Source organism: Delphinus delphis, chromosome 5 (genome assembly GCF_949987515.2).
Source record: "Delphinus delphis chromosome 5, mDelDel1.2, whole genome shotgun sequence".
Classification (NCBI taxonomy): domain Eukaryota; kingdom Metazoa; phylum Chordata; class Mammalia; order Artiodactyla; family Delphinidae; genus Delphinus; species Delphinus delphis.
Window position 1 is genome coordinate 42650163 of NC_082687.1, and position 19707 is coordinate 42669869.

The window sequence follows — 19707 nt, forward strand, 5'->3', positions numbered from 1 at the left end:
AATTTAATGTGTTCATTTATAAAATGTGTATTTTCCTCCAACGTGAATACTAATTACTCCTACCATTAATATTACTATCTATCATCTATTAAGAACCCACTATGTTTTGAGCAAAATATTAGCTTTATATTTATCATCTTATTTAATTCTCTAAAATATATATAATGGCTAGATAGCATTATTATCCTCATTTTATAAATGTAGGACCTCAAAGCATTGAGAGTTTGAGGAACCTCCCAAAGGACATGCAGCTAGAGAGTGGGGCACATACACTCACACACCTACTTCCCATGAAGCCCATGCTCCTAACCACCATGCAGTGGACACACAGACCTGGATCCAAATGCCGACCCTGCCACCTACTTACTTTGTGACATTGGTAAGTTAGTTATCCTTTTTAAGATTCAGTTTCCTCTATCACAAAATGGTCATAACACCTGCCCCTTAGGGTTGCTGTGTGAATTAAATAAGACTATTTTTGCTAAGCACATAACAATGCCTAGTACATGATAAAACCTCAGTAAATATTACCTATTGCTTAAAAAAATTTTACTATATTGTCATTATTGTAGTTATACTGTGTTAAGAGTTTTGTCAATACCTTTGGGATAAGGAAATGAAATGATCATATCAGAATTCCATTACCTAAGTTTGTATAATTATGTTTAGGTTGCAGTACATGTTCAATTCATTTGTTAAATTTAGTCATCCTCAGTTAAAACTTTGGATGTATTTTGAAGTTAAAATTTAAACAATCTTTCCAGGTATTATACAGGATGGGCCTAATTGACAGTAAAATCATGATTCTGGCATCCACAATGGATATAATAGGTTAACAGAGCCCCTTTGAAGAACCAGGTTTATTTCAGCTTGAGTGTGACATATTTTAGTAACTGAAAGCTTTTTTATTTGGATACCTCTGTTGTTTCAATAGGAATTAGAAAATGTTATAAATAATTGTTTTAAACTTATCTACTAACCTTTCTTTTTCTTTTAAAAAATATAATAGCATTATTGAGGTATAGTTTACATAACATAAAATTCATTCTAAAGTTTTAAGTGTATAATTCAATGACTTCTAGTAAATTTCTAGAGCTGTGAAACACAATGTAGCTTTAGAATATTTTCATCACCCCAAAGAGATCCCTTGTGCCCATTTGCAGTTAACCCTGTTCCAACCCCCAGTCCCAGGCAATCACTAATCTACTTTGTATCTCTATAGACTTTCCTTTTCTGAATATTTTTTTCATATAAATGGAATCATACAATATATGGTCTTATTCATTCTAATAACCTTTTAATCAGAGTTAATTTCCCAAAAGACACATGAAAACTCTATACTTTATATATCGAAGGGCTCTTTTAAATGATGATGCTATGTTTATAAGAGGAAAACTTCCAAAATGCTCATAGTCCTTAGATAAGACCCTTTAATCTTTTCTAGAATAATTCAAGTTACAACCAACACAAATATTTCAGTAAACCAAATGATACTCATTTGAGACCATGAATAATGGTCTACATTTATTTGCAACCTAAGCAAAAGACACAGATTTTTTTTTTAAGTAACAAAAACAACAATGAAAAGCACAAGAACAAGCTATTGATCAATATCAAGATACAAGCATTCCTGAAATGGAAGTGGGGGGTCAGACACCAAGGAGCATGTGGAACCTGAGATTTTACTGAGATGGTCTGTGACCTCAAATGTGAATAAAAAGACTTATGGAATGCTTAGTTAGGTCCTCATTACTTCTCATGTGTTGGGAAAAGATGAATTAAAGTACAGTTTAGACCATTAATATATCATTTGGATCTCTGGCTGCTTGTGTTTTCCCAGAAGTGGATTAAAATACAAATTCATAAACTTGTTATGAGTTGAGTACATGTGTTGCCTGATTTTTCTTGCCAAACACTAATGAGGAGGCATAAACCTGATACATCGAAACGGGACTTTTTCAACAGTGAAGCCAAAGTCAGTTAAACAAAAAGCGCACTAAGCAGTATGTTGCTGCACAAAAACTGAAACATCCATTTCAGAGTATGAAAGCTGTCAGACAAGCTAAGTACTGGTGACTCCCCCACTGAGACTGTCAGCATGCTCCCTGATAAAGACAAATGAAGAGAGAATTTTATCTCCTAGAATTTTAAGACTCTGGAATGCCTTTATGAATCATTAGTTTTAGAGAATTATTTTGTTTTGGAAGAGAAATGATTTTGCAAATGGAGTCTAAGTTTGGACAAACAATTGTTTTCTAACATTTCAAAATGTCTGTCACTATAAATTTCTCTGATACAAGTTATTTTCCGAATTTTTTATGCTGGTAATTATTTCAAAATTCTATATCTTCTTATTCATTTGCGATTAGACATATATTTTCACTATTCACACACTTCTCAGGGTTATGTGAAAGACAGCTTTTGTCCTCCCTGTTGGAGGCTTACTCTCAGAACCAGCAGACTTTTCCTTCCACGTCCTGTTGCACAAAGCAGGTCACAGGCCAGCTGAGATTCAAGAGGCAGGCAGAGTGACTTCTCTTCTTGATGGGAGCACTTGCCAAGTGTCATTGCAAAGGGGCACGGATAAAAGACAAAGTGAAGAATGGTGGCTATTTTTTGCAATCTATAATTATTTACCATAAAGAACCTAAGAGTTTTGCTCATATTTCGACAGTTGGAGATTTGATTTCTGAAGGGAATCATTGACTTTATTAATTTTTTTTCTCTCCCAGCTTACAAAAATGTCCATATTTAAAAAGGTTCTTCTTTGCATTACCAGTGAGGTTAAGAACTTAGGAACGTCCGATCTCACTGTTAGTATCCAAAATGTTCTGGAAATTTTAATGAATGAAAATAATATTAAAAGTATATATAAGCTCTAAATACTGGAAAGGAGAAAAATTATCATATTTGTATATAGAATGATAATTTACTTAGAAAATCAGAGACAGCTAACTAAAACCAGTACAAAATATCTACACACAAAAAAAATAGCTTGGTTTCACACTAGAAATAACCTATTAGCTATTGTGCATACAATCTTTATTTTCAGTATGCTTTTTAAAAATTATAACATTCTTCCAAACATCTTTTATGAAAAACTTTTCTAAAATAACATAAAAACTAAACAAAGAGGCTACATTGCTGAAGGAAATATATTATTATAAAATAAATGTATTAAAATTTTAAGCAAAATACCAGTGGGGTACTTTTGATTCCTTAGAATTTTACCTTGAAGATCGTGGTTAACATTATCTAAGATAATTTTGAAAAGGAAGAATAAACAGCAGAACTTGCATTATTAGATATGAAGTTACAAAAAGTAAATCTTATATCATTGGTAGAGTGATAGATGGATAATGGAAAGTAATACTTCAGAAACACACCCTTACACACAAATGTGTATGCGTATAGTGTATATGTTTTTCTATAGCATGATATTTTCTAAATTTTCTATAATGAATGCATACTCTTCTTTAACTACACGACCCCAAAATCTTTTGTCCAAACATACCACTCTCTGAACCTCCACCTCCTATTTTTCTAGCTCACATAATCTGGAAGCACTTTCAGATCTTTGGAACTGCTGATCCATTAAACTACCATGTTTCAATGTTTACTACCCTCTTTATATACTCGTTTTCCACTTTATACAGCTAAGATTCCATGGTGGAGCATCATAATTGTTCACTTGCATACCTCTTTAAATTCCTTGCACATATCCTGTTACACTCATTGAAAAAATTCCAGTACTGTTTCGACCCAACTTTCCTTTTATTGTTTTTGCATAGCTATGACTGAGTTTGGCAAGAAAAAAAGAAAACTATAATGACTCTTCTCACAAATATTAATGACCATAAACTCCTTTGGACCTATAGCGCTTGCATAATAATTGTCTATGATAAGCTCTTCCCCTCTCCCACACTCCCATTTTTTTATATCTTCTCTCCTCAAACTTTCAAAAATATCTTTTTTTCCCTCACATTCAATGATTTTCCCCTGTGAAAATAGAAGCATCTTGGGAATTTCCTCTGCTTGTTACCTGAGCTCCCATAACAGTTTAAAAAATATTTTTCTTTTTGCACTTACTATTTTATATTGTAGTGTTCAAGGTCCTTGGAGACTGGAGACTATATCTTTATCTAACTTTGTATGTTTAATATCTCCCCTGGCCCTTGGTTCAAAGAACATGTATAACCAACATGGTTTTGGATTTGAGGTGATTAAACAAAGTCCAACAAGATAAACTGCGAGCGTGCTATTTATTTAATCATGCTTCACAGAAAGTGTCACCATGTAACAAAATAATACTAGTGCTAAGAGCTAACTTTTAAAGAGTGTTTACTAAGTGCCAAAATTTCTCTCATTTAATCCTAACACAAGTCCCACAATGTAGGTAACATTATTAATCCTATTTTACAGATAAGAAAACTAAAGCAAGAGGAGGAGCTAGGGCCCAGGCTTATATGGTTAGCGTATCAGACAGAAGTCCAACAGAAAACAACGGCAACATTTGTGTATGTATGCAGGGATTAATGGATGGCATATATGGTCACCACAAGGGATCCTTCATGAAGCCAGGGCTACTAGTACTGAAACTGACACTATCCCTACCACAGGCCTCTCCCTCACCCCCAAGTGGGAGAGTTTATCAGAACCCAAGAGGGAAGGAGAGATGCACAGGCTGAGAGCGTGCTGGAGCAGAGCAGATAACTGATGTCAAAGGACATAGATAGCTATAGGTAATCTCACAGAAGGAGGATCAAGGGAATAAATACCTTCCTGCTGGAGCCTCATATTGGCCAAATCTAACTGGGTCCAGATCCCTGATACCATACATGTACTCCATAGAAGCAGCCTCCCTAGGTAGAGAGTAGGGTGGAGAGAATAATGGAAGAGGCTATGAAGAAACAAAATCAATGTATGTGGAATAGTTAGTGATAATGCTGGGATTTGTACCCAAGCATTTGACTACGAAGCCTCTGCTATGCTCGTGGGGTGGCAGGCAGGAAGGGAGGTTTCCTTTACAATTCAGATTCCAAAAACAAAGTGATTCTTATGAACAAAGGGATTTTTACTTCCTTTCCACCATTAACATTGATGGAACATTCATTTTGCAAGGATAATACAATTGCTTAGGGAATAAGATAAAAATGACTATGACATCACATATAGATTCTTTTTAGCAAGCTGATAGGCACTTCGAATTTTGCATGGTGTTATTGGTTTGGATCAAAGGGCTTCAGGCATGATTGAAGACTAAGAAATCAGAAATAAGAGAGGCTGACAGAACATGGTCATCCCAGTGGGATAACTGCATCCTGACAATGAAGATATGACAAAGCCAGAACATAGTCTCTTCAATTAACAAGACTAATTGTGGGTTAAAACCACTTCCTTAGTGAGGAGAAACTATAAATTGGTATCTGAACTCATTATATAGTGAGGTTCTATAATTCATTGAATATGAATGTGTAGTAAATTATTTATCATTTTCATTATAGACTGGATTCTGTCAACCTCAAAAAATTTTTTCATTGTCTCCATACAATTCGAAGTTAAAAAACTCATCTATATCTTTTAATATAGGCTTCCGAACAGAGTTAATCATACTTTGCTTTGGAGGGGCTCATTCAAATATACTTATTGAAAGACCAGTGTGCACCGGGCGCTGTCCTAGGTGCTGGAGATACAATACTGAACGAAATAAGAACCTGACCTCATGGAGTTCACAGTCTAATGAAGAAGACAGGCAACTTCTCCATATGGAAATCTGGAAGGAACTTCTTCTCCTTTACCATCTGGGCATTTTCTCTTATTCTTAGAACTCATTTTCTTGGAGGATTTTGTGGACCTCTGCCCCTATGCAGTATCTCCACAGAACCCATTTCTTAACTCTCCTCTCAACTATCATACTGTATCTTATTGGTCTCTTGACTGTCCCCCTGTTAGACTGTAAGCTGCTTGTGATCAGGGATGTTACCATCATGTACCTTTGTTCCTCCACAGTCAAGCCTCATGTCCAGCACAGAGAAGACATACGATAATGTTTATTGATTAAATGCATAACTGAACAAAAGAGAGAAGAAAAATATCTTTCTTCTACCCACTTTCCAAACGTTAACCTCAAAATGGGCATGAGTCATATGCACACTTGATGGCGAAAAGTATAAGAGTCACAATTTATTGATAGTCCTCTATGTGACAGGGGCTTTACTTGTATTTCTACTAAGTAAGTTAGGCATTTCTATTTTCATTTTTTTAATCACATAAGACAAATATTATATTTTGCCCAAGGACTCACAGCTAGTAAAGGCCGAGTTGGAACTCCGAATGAAAGTTTCCAAACTCAAGTCTTTGCTCTATCCAACACCAGACCACCTCCCAGCAAGCATGGAAGAATGTCTCAAAATTAGTTGTAAATTGTTGTTATGACAATGAGCACATTCTCTAGTAAGATGTCCTCAACCCTATGTATCAATTAGGAACATGGTGGGATTGTAAAAACTCACACAGCCATACTTTGCCTTCTATACAAGATTGTGCATGGTCTAAAGGATATTGCCTATCAACATTGCCTGGAAGTGAGTACCTTCTGGAGGAAACAAGAACTTATCCAAGGGTTTAGTAAGTGTCCACCTCTCTGTCCTCAGCCCCCAAAGAGAGGTGATGCTGCCCCACCCAGCAATCATAAGCAAATGAACAAAGGAAGCCTGTGCAGCATTACCTGGAATGTGAAATGCAGGGTGACCATGTGGACAAGTGGTCCCCAACCTTTTTGGCACCAGGGACCGGTTTTGTGGAAGGCAATTTTTCCACGCATGGTGGGGGGCAGGGTGGTTCAGGCAGTAACACGAGAGATGGTTCAGGCAGTAATGCGAGCGTTGGTGGGAATGGTCCAGGCGGTAATGCAAGTGAGCGACGGGGAGTGGCAGATGAAGCTTTGCTCACTTGCCCACTGCTCACCTCCTGCTGTGCGGCCCGGTTCCTAACAGGCCAGGGTTTGGGGACCCCTGATGTGGAGAGTTAAAGGGATTAGGTAAAAGCTAACTGATATAAAAGTAGCGAAGTCCTAAACAATATTCAATGCTGAATACATTTCAGAGGTATGGGACGGGGAGTCAGTGGGGACGAGACTACTACTAAAGAAAGATTTCAGGTCATTCATTCATTCTCATGTTTAATGAATATTTATTGAGAATCCATAAGCAGATCGCTGTTCTAAACACTGATAATAAATGGTGAATAAGATAAGGTCCCTGCTCTCACTACAGTGCTTTTCAGTAGAGAAAGAAGAATCATAAATATGTAAACAAATAATTGTAGGTATAGATACTGTGCTGTGAGAACAATGAAGTTGATATTAATTGGAAAGGACCTAGCTACTTTAGATAGTGAGGTTGAATCAGGCCTCTCTGAGGAGGAAATGTTTTAAGTGAAACTTGAATAATACAAAAGCCATGGGAAGATGCTAGGTTATAACATACCAGGCAGAAGGAATAGCAAATGCAATGGTCCTCTTACAGGAAATCGCCTGGCTTGTTCAAAAATATAGAAAGAAGGTCATTGTGTCTGGATTACTGTGAGAACAGAGAAGTGGATGGGGAAGGGATGACATGAGGTAAATTTTAGGATTAAGTAGGACCTAAATTTTGTAGGCTAAGTGGGCTCTAAAAATGGCTTTCAATTTGATTTAAATGAGATAGGTCTGCGTCTTTATTCCTGCCTTGCCACTAGGTTCATCAGTACCATTTTTCTAGATTCCACATATATGTGTTAGCATACAGTATTTCTTTTTCTCATTCTGACTTACTTCACTCTGTATGACAGACTCTAGGTCCATCCACCTCACTGGGGAGGCTGGGACGAAGTGAGAGAGTAGCACTGACTTATAGACAATACCAAATGTAAAATAGATAGCTAGTGGGAAGATGCTGTATAGCACAGGAAGATGAGCTCGGTGCTTTGTGACCACCTAGAGTGGTGGGATAGGGAGGGTGGGAGGGAGGCTCAAGAGGGAGGGGATATGGGGATATATGCATACATATAGCTGATTCACTTTGTTATACAGCAGAAACTAACACAACACTGTAAAGCAATTATACTCCAATAAAGATGGGAAAAAATGCAATAGGAAGTCACTGAGTAGTTTCATGTAACAGAGTACCATGAGTTTTAATTTAAAGACATCGCTGGAGAATTTAAAAGGTCTTCTGGAGAAGAAAGTATGGGGCTGGAGCAGATGGTGCTGTGATAAGAATGGAGGTTGGAACAGAAAAGACAACTGAGATGTATAAGACTTTGTCCCAACCTTCAGGACTAGAAGGCTGCTGCAACCAATATGAACACAACAGCCATAAATTCTATTTAGTCATGTTTTAGACAGCAAATTGGCATTTAACTTACATTATTGTTGAAGAAATGATAGTAAGATTGGATTTAGCACGAATACCCCAGACCCTCAAATCCTATCCACTACCCACTCCTGCAAAGCATCTGAAGGAAATGAAAACTTAACGCTAGTGAACATTCCTGATTACTCGGAGGTTCTGTTGGCAACACGTGGTGTCACAGACTAAGGATTTAGGCTGAATCACGTGAAAGGGCAACTGTTATTAAGGTGCCCGAGGTGACCCTGCATCTAAGATTATAGGTGGCTGAAAGGCATCCTCTTCCCACATCCCATTTAAGCTCACATCCAAGCTTCGGCTATTGTTATTAAAATCTAATATTTATTAAACGATCAAACTGGGTCATGCACTGTGTAGACTGGGCCATGCGCTATGCTAAACACTTCACATGCATTATTTCATCTAGTACTCACAATGAACTAACAAACAAGCACACTTATCACCTCCACTTTACTGATTAGAAAACTGTGACTTGAGAGAAGTAATTTCCCCAAGTTATAGCTATATGTGACAGAGCTAGAATTAGAATTAGAAACACGCCTCTGGCTCGTTTTCTTGCCAAGATTTTCTCATTAGCCTGGTAAACAAAGAATTACAGAAGACGGCTTGTGTGAAAAGGAGACAAGAAGTTCCTCTTAGTCTATTTCAAGTGTCTTGGGTCACTTCAGACAAAATCTAGTACAGACAAAAAGGCATCCTTCGTGTGGTTTAGTTTCGCTCATCATGGGATTTGGGACAAAAATCTCATTTTAAATGAGGGTACCCATTTGCCTGGATTATTACCTTAGCATTCTATTGGGAAAGTTTGTTGTCACACAAGTTTTAGTTGTCTGGGGATCAAATATAATTTTTTGGATTTAGATTGAAATATAACTGTAATACTACCTTAGATGTACCTTACATTACCAAGCATAATTTTGTAATATTTTAATTACTTTCTTGGTTTCTAAAAATCTTGTTTAAGGAGTACGTTATAATAGGAATTTATGAGCCTGTGTGGATTTGTCTGCTCATCTGGGCAGCAGAACAGTACAGTCAGAGACTGTGTTGGAACATCAACTTGGGGGCGTTGTAAAATGTTATTTGCACAGGGACGTTTGTATGGTCACTTTGAGCATTGAGATCTTCAAGACCAGTGCTCTAGAGGTTATTTCCTTCTAGATAGGAAGAGTTTGTGACCTTTATTGCCCATGAGACCACAAAATCGAGGCTAATTGAACAGCTAGGCTTCAATTAAGATGCCTACCTCAGCCAAAGATGATGCACTGATTCCACTGCTATGTGATAGAGCAAAGTGAGCACTGGTCAGCAGCTCCACTATTCAGTGTATGTTTATAAAGTGTTTATTGTTATTGTGTGCTAGGCACATGGATGAACAGGACACCATCTTTGCCGTCAACCTTCCTCCATTCTAATGTATAATGACATATTTATCCTTCTTGGAAACATTTAGTTGTCATGAGTGGCAGTTTGGGATAGTGGAAAGAGTCTAGATTGGGTAAGAGGGAAAGCATCAGGGGCTTTTCTAATCTCTGCCTTTAACCAGCTATATGACCAGAGATAAGCAACTTAAGCATTTTGTGACTTATTTTCCTCATATGTAAAAGGAAAGTGGCAGGAATGTTTAGACATCTCAATCTAAAAATCTAAGAGGTAAACATTTTTTTTGAGGCTATTTTAGTTTGGTGTTTTCCAAAAATTCTGGAATAACTTGTGTGCTTAATAAATATTAAATAAAAATAAGATCATCTTGATCCTCTTCTTCCTTTGCTCATAAGTCCAGAGGATCTTTAAAGAACTTAAAACTCTTATGTATCATGCTAGGGAAAAAAAATCAAAACAAACTCTGAGAGTAAGCATAAGATAAAAAGAACTGCCCTTAATCCTAAACTCTCTGAAATTCAAAACATGCAGGATGTGGTTTAAGGGTAATGTGCAAATACAACATTGTGATCTCAAGATTAAAAAAATAATAAATGTGTGTTTATCTTTGTTATCTGCCCATTTAAAATACTTTTATTTTTAACCATGATAATTATGCCAAATAACCCAATAGCATCTACTTTTAAAACAAAATACCAACTTGTCTACTTATATTTACATCATTTTAAAATATCAAGTCATCCAAGTCCTTTCTGTCTGTATGATTTGTTTAGGCACTTTAAGGCTATCAAACATGTAAACATTTTTGATAGTCATAGCCATAGAAATAGTTGATGCTATTTATTAATGAAGATTAATTAATGAAGATTAAAGCATAACATACAGCATCTAGTTCAAATCACATATTTTGATTATGAAAAACATGAATTTGAATGTGGATCACTCAAATCTGAAATGTCAGATTTGTGAATTTTTAATAAACATGAAGCTATTAACATCAGCAAAGCAGATAGATTAATAGATGAACTTTTTCAATTTTCCTGAGTTAAGCACCTAAAAACAATGTCTTTGCATAAGGGTTTGCACAAAAATTTACTCATTTGCAACTCACAACAATCCTGTAAGGCAGTTTCGTCATCTGTAGAATGAGTACAATCTGTAGAGTGGGTACAACAATAACACTTCAGATAAATTCGGCTTCAGCATGGGCTGGGGTTTTCCTTGCTGGGACCTTGATCGTTTCTTGGATGTTTCCAGAAACTTCAAGGTCTCAGAAGCAAGGAAGGCAAGTAAATTGCTCTAGTGTGGAGCCACAGAGCAGAGGAGGGACTTTTATTACCTTGAAACACATTCAGGGGATTTTTAAATTGGGGATTCCACAGAGAATGTCTTTTAAAAACCACTTATCCCCTTGGGAATTCCCATTTGAGAATGTGATTTTAAGATGACAATGAAAGAGAATTTGGTTTTTATGAGAAATATACCTTTTTAAAAATAAATTATCTTCTATTTTTTAAATATACCCACAGTATAGCCTAGTGGTATATGTAGGAAAGAAATTGCTACAGGGGCAATTTTGCAGGGTGAGGAAACAGCACAATGGCCAAGATAACTTAGCTTGCCTAGAGTTAAGTCTGCTAGTGAAGGCCTGAAGGAGTAGGAGGCAGATCTCCTGATTTTTTTTTAACCCCTTAAAATGTTCATTAGATCACACTGCCTTTTTGTGCTCATAACTGGCCCATGAATTCACCAGTACAAGACAGTATTTCCTTTCCTGTGTATGATGCAAGAAAAACATGTGTTAAGCATTTCTGAGGACATTCTTTGCTGTTCTAGACAATGACTTGTCATTTTCTCAGTAAATGCTTACGGATGATGCTGATAATGATGAGGAGGATGGGGGTGTGATACTGCTGAGCAACCAACAAATGTGCTATAATTACCCACAAGGGGCAGAACAGTATGATAAGCACAAGAGGAATACGAAGAAACATAATGAATATCATTTGCCACCACGTAGTTCACAATTCATTTGGAAGAAAATGTTAATCCATAGAAAAAGTAATGCATAATTCAAGGCAGCTCACATGTACCTACCAAATGAACAATCTACCAAAGAAACAGTTTAAATCTTTGGAAGAACCATATCACTGTGGACTGGCATAATCAGGATAGGTGCATTGGAAGAGAGGGATATGAATACATTTTGATGAATTTGTGGATTTGGGACAGGCAGAAATGTCCACATACCTAAAAAAAAATCAGCAGGTGAGAGTCTACTAGTTTTCTCTAATGTTTAGGCAACACTTTCAGTTAACGTGTTAGAAAAACACAATGAATCAATAACTTGGTTACAATGGAATTTAAAGAACCACAAGAAGGACTATAGGTCAAATATTTGTGACCTCTTACTTTAGCTCTTTTTTTCCCTTTTGATAGGCACTGGTAAAATCAATATCTCCATCTCAGCTTGTTAATTTATAAAAATAGGATAATTCTTGTCTTTCACTTCAAGAAAGATCATCTAACAAGTAATTAAACAATATATTTTAAATAGTATTACTAAAATTATTATATATCTTTTTTTAACATCTTTATTGGAGTATAATTGCTTTACAATGGTATGTTAGTTTCAGCTTCACAACAAAATGAATCAGTTATATATATACATATGTTCCCATATCTCCTCCCGCTTGCGTCTCCCTCCCTCCCACCCTCCCTATCCCACCCCTCTAGGCGGTCACAAAGCACCGAGCTGATCTCCCTGTGCTATGCGGCTGCTTCCCACTAGCTATCTACCTTACGTTTGGTAGTGTATATATGTCCATGCCTCTTTATCGCTTTGTCACCGTTTACCCCTCCCCCTCCCCATAGCCTCAAGTCCATTCTCTAGTAAGTCTGTGTCTTTATTCCTGTTTCACCCCTAGGTTTTTCATGACATATTTTTTTTCTTAAATTCCATATATATGTGTTAGCATACGGTATTTGTCTCTCTCTTTCTGACTTACTTCACTCTGTATGACAGACTCTAGGTCTATCCACCGCATTACAAATAGCTCAATTTCGTCTCTTTTTATGGCTGAGTAATATTCCATTGTATATATGTGCCACATCTTCTTTATCCATTCATCCGATGATGGGCACTGAAGTTGTTTCCATCTCTGGGCTATTGTGAATAGAGCTGCAATGAACATTCTGGTACATGACTCTTTTTGAATTATGGTTTCCTCAGGGTATATGCCCAGTAGTTGGATTGCTGGGTCATATGGTAGTTCTATTTGTAGCTTTTTAAGGAACCTCCATACTGTTCTCCACAGTGGCTGTATCAATTTACATTCCCACCAACAGTGTAAGAGAGTTCCCTTTTCTCCACACCCTCTCCAGCATTTATTGTTTCTAGATTTTTTGATGATGGCCATTCTGACTGGTGTGACATGATATCTCATTGTAGTTTTGATTTGCATTTCTCTAATGATTAGTGATGTTGAGCATTCTTTCATGTGTTTGTTGGCAGTCTGTATATCTTCTTTGGAGAAATGTCTATTTAGGTCTTCTGCCCATTTTTGAATTGGGTTGTTTGTTTTTTTGTTATTAGACTGCATGAGCTGCTTATAAATTTTGGAGATTAATCCTTTGTCAGTTGCTTCATTTGCAAATATTTTCTCCCATTCTGAGGGTTGTCTTTTGGTCTTTATGGTTTCCTTTGCTGCACAAAAGCTTTTAAGTTTCATTAGGCCCCATTTGTTTACTTTTGTTTTTATTTCCATTTCTCTACGAGGTGGGTCAAAAAGGACCTTGCTGTGATTTATGTCATAGAGTGTTCTGCCTATGTTTTCCTCTAAGAGTTTGATAGTTTCTGGCCTTACATTTAGGTCTTTAATCCATTTTGAGCTTATTTTTGTGTATGGTGTTAGGGAGTGATCTAATCTCATACTTTTACATGTAGCTGTCCAGTTTTCCCAGCACCACTTATTGAATAGGCTGTCCTTTCTCCACTGTACATTTCTGCCTCCTTTGTCAAAGATAATGTGACCATATGTGCGTGGGTTTATCTCTGGGCTTTCTATCCTGTTCCATTGATCTATATTTCTGTTTTTGTGCCAGTACCATACTGTCTTGATTACTGTAGCTTTGTAGTATAGTCTGAAGTCAGGAAGCCTGATTCCTCCAGCTCCATTTTTTGTTCTCAAGATTGCTTTGGCTATTCGGGGTCTTTTGTGTTTCCATACAAATTGTGAAATTTTTTGTTCTAGTTCTGTGAAAAATGCCAGTGGTAGTTTCATAGGGATTGCATTGAATCTGTAGATTGCTTTGGGTAGTAGAGTCATTTTCACAATGTTGATTCTTCCAATCCAAGAACATGGTATATCTCTCCATCTATTTGTATCATCTTTAATTTCTTTCATCAGTGTCTTATAATTTTCTGCATACAGGTCTTTTGTCTCCTTAGGTAGGTTTATTCCTAGGTATTTTATTCTTTTTGTTGCAATGGTAAATGGGAGTGTTTTCTTGATTTCACTTTCAGATATTTCATCCTTAGTGTATAGGAATGCCAGAGATTTCTGTGCATTAATTTTGTATCCTGCTACTTTACCAAATTCATTGATTAGCTCTAGTAGTTTTCTGGTAGCATCTTTAGGATTCTCTATGTATAGTATCATGTCATCTGCAAACAGTGACAGCTTTACTTCTTCTTTTCCGATTTGGATTCCTTTTATTTCCTTTTCTTCTCTGCTGTGGCTAAAACTTCCAAAACTATGTTGAATAAGAGTGGTGAGAGTGGGCAACCTTGTCTTGTTCCTGATCTTAGTGGAAATGCTTTCAGTTTTTCACCATTGAGGACAATGTTGGCTGTGGGTTTGTCATATATGGCCTTTATTATGTTGAGGAAAGTTCCCTCTATGCCTACTTTCTGCAGGGTTTTTATCATAAATGGGTGTTGAATTTTGTCAAAAGCTTTCTCTGCATCTATTGAGATGATCATATGGTTTTTCTCCTTCAATTTGTTAATATGGTGTATCACGTTGATTGATTTGCATATATTGAAGAATCCTTGCATTCCTGGAATAAACCCCACTTGATCATGGTGTATGATCCTTTTAATGTGCTGTTGGATTCTGTTTGCTAGTATTTTGTTGAGGATATTTGCATCTATGTTCATCAGTGATATTGGCCTGTAGTTTTCTTTCTTTGTGACATCCTTGTCTGGTTTTGGTATCAGGGTGATGGTGGCCTCGTAGAATGAGTTGGGGAGTGTTCCTCCCTCTGCTATATTTTGGAAGAGTCTGAGAAGGATAGGTGATAGCTCTTCTCTAAATGTTTGATAGAATTCGCCTGTGAAGCCATCTGGTCCTGGGCTTTTGCTTGTTGGAAGATTTTTAATCACAGTTTCAATTTCAGTGCTTGTGATTGGTCTGTTCATATTTTCTATTTCTTCCTGATTCAGTTTTGGCAGGTTGTGCCTTTCTAAGAATTTGTCCATTTCTTCCAGGTTGTCCATTTTATTGGCATAGAGTTGCTTGTAGTAATCTCTCATGATCTTTTGTATTTCTGCAGTGTCAGTTGTTACTTCTCCTTTTTCATTTCTAATTCTATTGATTTGAGTCTTCTCCCTTTTTTTCTTGATGAGTCTGGCTAATGGTTTATCAATTTTGTTTATCCTTTCAAAGAACCAGCTTTTAGTTTTATTGATCTTTGCTATCGTTTCCTTCATTTCTTTTTCATTTATTTCTGATCTGATTTTTATGATTTCTTTCCTCCTGCTAACTTTGGGTTTTTTTTGTTCTTCTTTCTCTAATTGCTTTAGGTGCAAGGTTAGGTTGTTTATTCGAGATGTTTCCTGTTTCTTAAGGTAAGATTGTATTGCTATAAACTTCCCTCTTAGAACTGCTTTTGCTGCATCCCATAGATTTTGAGTCATTGTGTCTCCATTGTCATTTGTTTCTAGGTATTTTTTGATTTCCTCTTTGACTTCTTCAGTGATCACTTCGTTATTAAGTAGTGTATTGTTTAGCCTCCATGTGTTTGTATTTTTTACAGATCTTCTCCTGTAATTGATATTGAGTCTCATAGCGTTGTGGTCGGAAAAGATACTTGATACAATTTCAATTTTCTTAAATTTACAAAGGCTTGATTTGTGACCCAAGATATGATCTATCCTGGAGAATGTTCCATGAGCACTTGAGAAAAATGTGTATTCTGTTGTTTTTGGATGGAATGTCCTATAAATATCAATTAACTCCATCTCGTTTAATGTATCATTTAAAGCTTGTGTTTCCTTATTTATTTTCATTTTGGATGATCTGTCCATTGGTGAAAGTGGGGTGTTAAAGTCCCCTACTATGAATGTGTTACTGTCGATTTCCCCTTTTATGGTTGTCAGTATTTGCCTTATGTATTGAGGTGCACCTATGTTGGGTGCATAAATATTTACAATTGTTATGTCTTCCTCTTGGATCGATCCCTTGATCATTATGTAGTGTCCTTCTTTGTCTCTTGCAATAGTCTTTGTTTTAAAGTCTATTTTGTCTGATATGAGAATTGTTACTCCAGCTTTCTTTTGGTTTCCATTTGCATGAAATACCTTTTTCCATCCCCTTACTTTCAGTCTGTATGTGTCTCTAGGTCTGAAGTGGGTCTCTTGTAGACAGCAAATATATGGGTCTTGTTTTTGTATCCATTCAGCCAATCTGTGTCTTTTGGTGGGAGCATTTAGTCCATTTACATTTAAGGTAATTATCGATATGTGTGTTCCTATTCCCATTTTCTTAATTGTTTTGGGTTCGTTATTGTAGGTCTTTTCCTTCTTTTGTGTTTCTTGCCTAGAGAAGTTCCTTTAGCAGTTGTTGTAGAGCTGGTTTGGTGGTGCTGAACTCTCTCAGCTTTTGCTTGTCTGTAAAGGTTTTAATTTCTCCATCAAATCTGAATGAGATCCTTGCTGGGTAGAGTAATCTTGGTTGCAGGTTTTTCTCCTTCAACACTTTCAATATGTCCTGCCACTCCCTTCTGGCTTGCAGAGTTTCTGCTGAAAGATCAGCTGTTAACCTTATGGGGATTCCCTTGTGTGTTATTTGTTGTTTTTCCCTTGCTGCTTTTAATATGTTTTCTTTGTATTTAATTTTTGACAGTTTGATTAATATGTGTCTTGGCGTATTTCTCCTTGGATTTATCCTGTATGGGACTCTCTGTGCTTCCTGGACTTGATTAACTATTTCCTTTCCCATATTAGGGAAGTTTTCAACTATAATCTCTTCAAATATTTTCTCAGTCCCTTTCTTTTTCTCTTCTTCTTCTGGAACCCCTATAATTCGAATGTTGGTGCGTTTAATGTTGTCCCAGAGGCCTCTGAGACTGTCCTCAGTTCTTTTCATTCTTTTTTCTTTATTCTGCTCTGCAGTAGTTATTTCCACTATTTTATCTTCCAGGTCACTTATCCGTTCTTCTGCCTCAGTTATTCTGCTATTGATCCCATCTAGAGTACTTTTAATTTCATTTATTGTGTTGTTCATCGTTGCTTGTTTCATCTTTAGTTCTTCTAGGTCCTTGTTAACTGATTCTTGCATTTTGTCCATTCTATTGTCCATTCTATCTCCAAGATTTCGGATCAACCTTACTATCATTATTCTGAATTCTTTTTCAGGTAGACTGCCTATTTCCTCTTCATTTGTTAGGTCTGGTGGGTTTTTGTCTTGCTCCTTCATCTGCTGTGTGTTTTTCTGTCTTTTCATTTTGCTTATCTTACTGTGTTTGGGGTCTCCTTTTTTGCAGGCTGAAGGTTCGTAGTTCCTGTTGTTTTTTGTGTCTGTCCCCAGTGGCTAAGGTTGGTTCAGTGGGTTGTGTAGGCTTCCTGGTGGAGGGTACTAGTGCCTGTGTTCTGGTGGATGAGGCTGGATCTTGTCTTTCTGGTGGGCAGGTCCACGTCTGGTGGTGTGTTTTGGGCTGTCTGTAGACTTATTATGATTTTGGGCTGCCTCTCTGCTAATGGGTGGGGTTGTGTTCCTGTCTTGCTAGTTGTTTGGCATAGGATGTCCAGCACTGTAGCTTGCTGGTCGTTGAGTGAAGCTGGGTGCTGGCGTTGAGATGGAGATCTCTCGGAGATTTTTGCTGTTTGATATTATGTGCAGCTGGGAGGCCTCTTGTGGACCAGTGTCCTTAAGTTGGCTCTCCCACCTCAGAGGCACAGCACTGACTCCTGGCTGCAGCACCAAGAGCCTTTCATCCACAGGGCTCCTTAATTTGGGATGACTCGTTGTCTATTCACGTATTCCACAGATGCAGGGTATATCAAGTTGATTGTGGAGCTTTAATCCGCTGCTTCTGAGGCTGCTGGGAGAGATTTCCCTTTCTCTTCTTTGTTCTCACAGTTCCCCGGGGCTCAGCTTTGGATTTGGCCCCGCCTGTGCGTGTAGGTCGCAGGAGGGCGTCTGTTCTTTGCTCAGACAGGACGGGGTTAAAGGAGCCGCTGATTCGGAGGCTCTGGCTCACTCAGGCCGGGGGGGTAGGGAGGGTCACGGAGTGTGGGGCGGGCCTGCGGCGGCAGAGTCCGGCGTGACGTTGCAGCCTGAGGCGCGCCGTGCGTTCTCCCGGGGGAGTTGTCCCTGGATCACGGGACCCTGGCAGTGGCGGGCTGCACAGGCTCCCCGGAAGGGCGTGTGGCTAGTGACCCGTGTACGCACACAGGCCTCCTGGTGGCGGCAGCAGCGGCCTTAGCGTCTCATGTCTGTCTCTGGGCTCCGTACTTTTAGCCGCGGCTCGCGCCCGTCCCTGGAGCTCTCTCAAGCAGCATTCTCAATCCCCTCTCCTCGTGCACCAGGAAACAAAGAGGGACGTAAAAGTCTCTTGCCTCTTCGGCAGGTCCAGACCTTTCCCCAGACTCTCTCCCGGCCAGCCGCGGCGCACTAACGCCCTGCAGGCTGTGTTCACGCCGCCAACCCCAGTCCTCTCCCGGCGCTCCGACAAAAGCCGGAGCCTCAGCTCCCAGTCCCGCCCGCCCCGGCGGGTGAGCAGACAAGCCTCTCGGCTGGTGACTGCCGGTCGGCCCGATCCTCTGCGCTGGAATCTGTCCGCTTTGCCCTCCGCACCCCTGTTGCTGTGCTCTCCTCCGCGGCTCCCAAGCTCCCCCACTCCACCTCCCGAAGTCTCCACCCGCGAAGGGGCTTCCTAGTGTGTGGACACTTTTCCTCCTTCACAGCTCTCTCTCGCTGGTGCAGGACCCGTTTCTATCCTTTTGTCTCTGTTTAGTTTTTTCTTTTGCCCTAACCAGGTACGTGGGGTGTTCCTTGCCTTTTGGGAGGTCTGAGGTCTTCTGCCAGCGTTCAGTAGGTGCTCCGTAGGAGTTGTTCCACGCATAGATGTATTTCTGGTGTATCTGTGGGGAGGAAGGTGATCTCCGCGTCTTACTCTTCCGCCATCTTCCCGGAAGTCCTATATATCTTTAATTCAGGAAAAATAATGATTCCAGTATAAAAATTACTCTAACAATAATGATTCTGAAAATGGCTGAAAGCCTGGAACTGTATTTAGCAGCACTATACAAAGATAAAATATTTGGATGAGTAATGTTTTAAATAAGTATTTTACTTAAAGTGAGTGACTTTAGAAAATAATTAAGATTAAAAAATCAAAAAGGCTCTTTTATTTTCTAAAAGTAACTCGAAATATTAAAATCTCCTACATCATCAAAATTAGGTGGTGGAACTAGAAAGGCTAGATCATGGACCCCAAGAATATCCATGTCTTATCTCTGGAACCTGTAAATATGTTGCTTTACATGGCAAAGGGACTTTGAATATGTAATTAAGGTTAAGAACCTAGAAATAGAGAGGTTAGCGTGGATCATCTGGGTCAACCCAATGTATTCGCAAGGGTTCTGAAAAGAGGAAAACGTTTCCCACTGTGATCAGGGAGGAGCTGT

The 19707-nt window shown here is 38.3% G+C and overlaps 1 protein-coding gene across 2 annotated transcripts in view; it reads right to left on the reverse strand.

Moving 5' to 3' along the window:
- The window catches only part of CFAP299 (cilia and flagella associated protein 299), a 625888-nt gene that overhangs the window by 98916 nt on the left and 507265 nt on the right, over nt 1-19707 (reverse strand). The gene's annotated exons all lie outside the window — the stretch shown is intronic.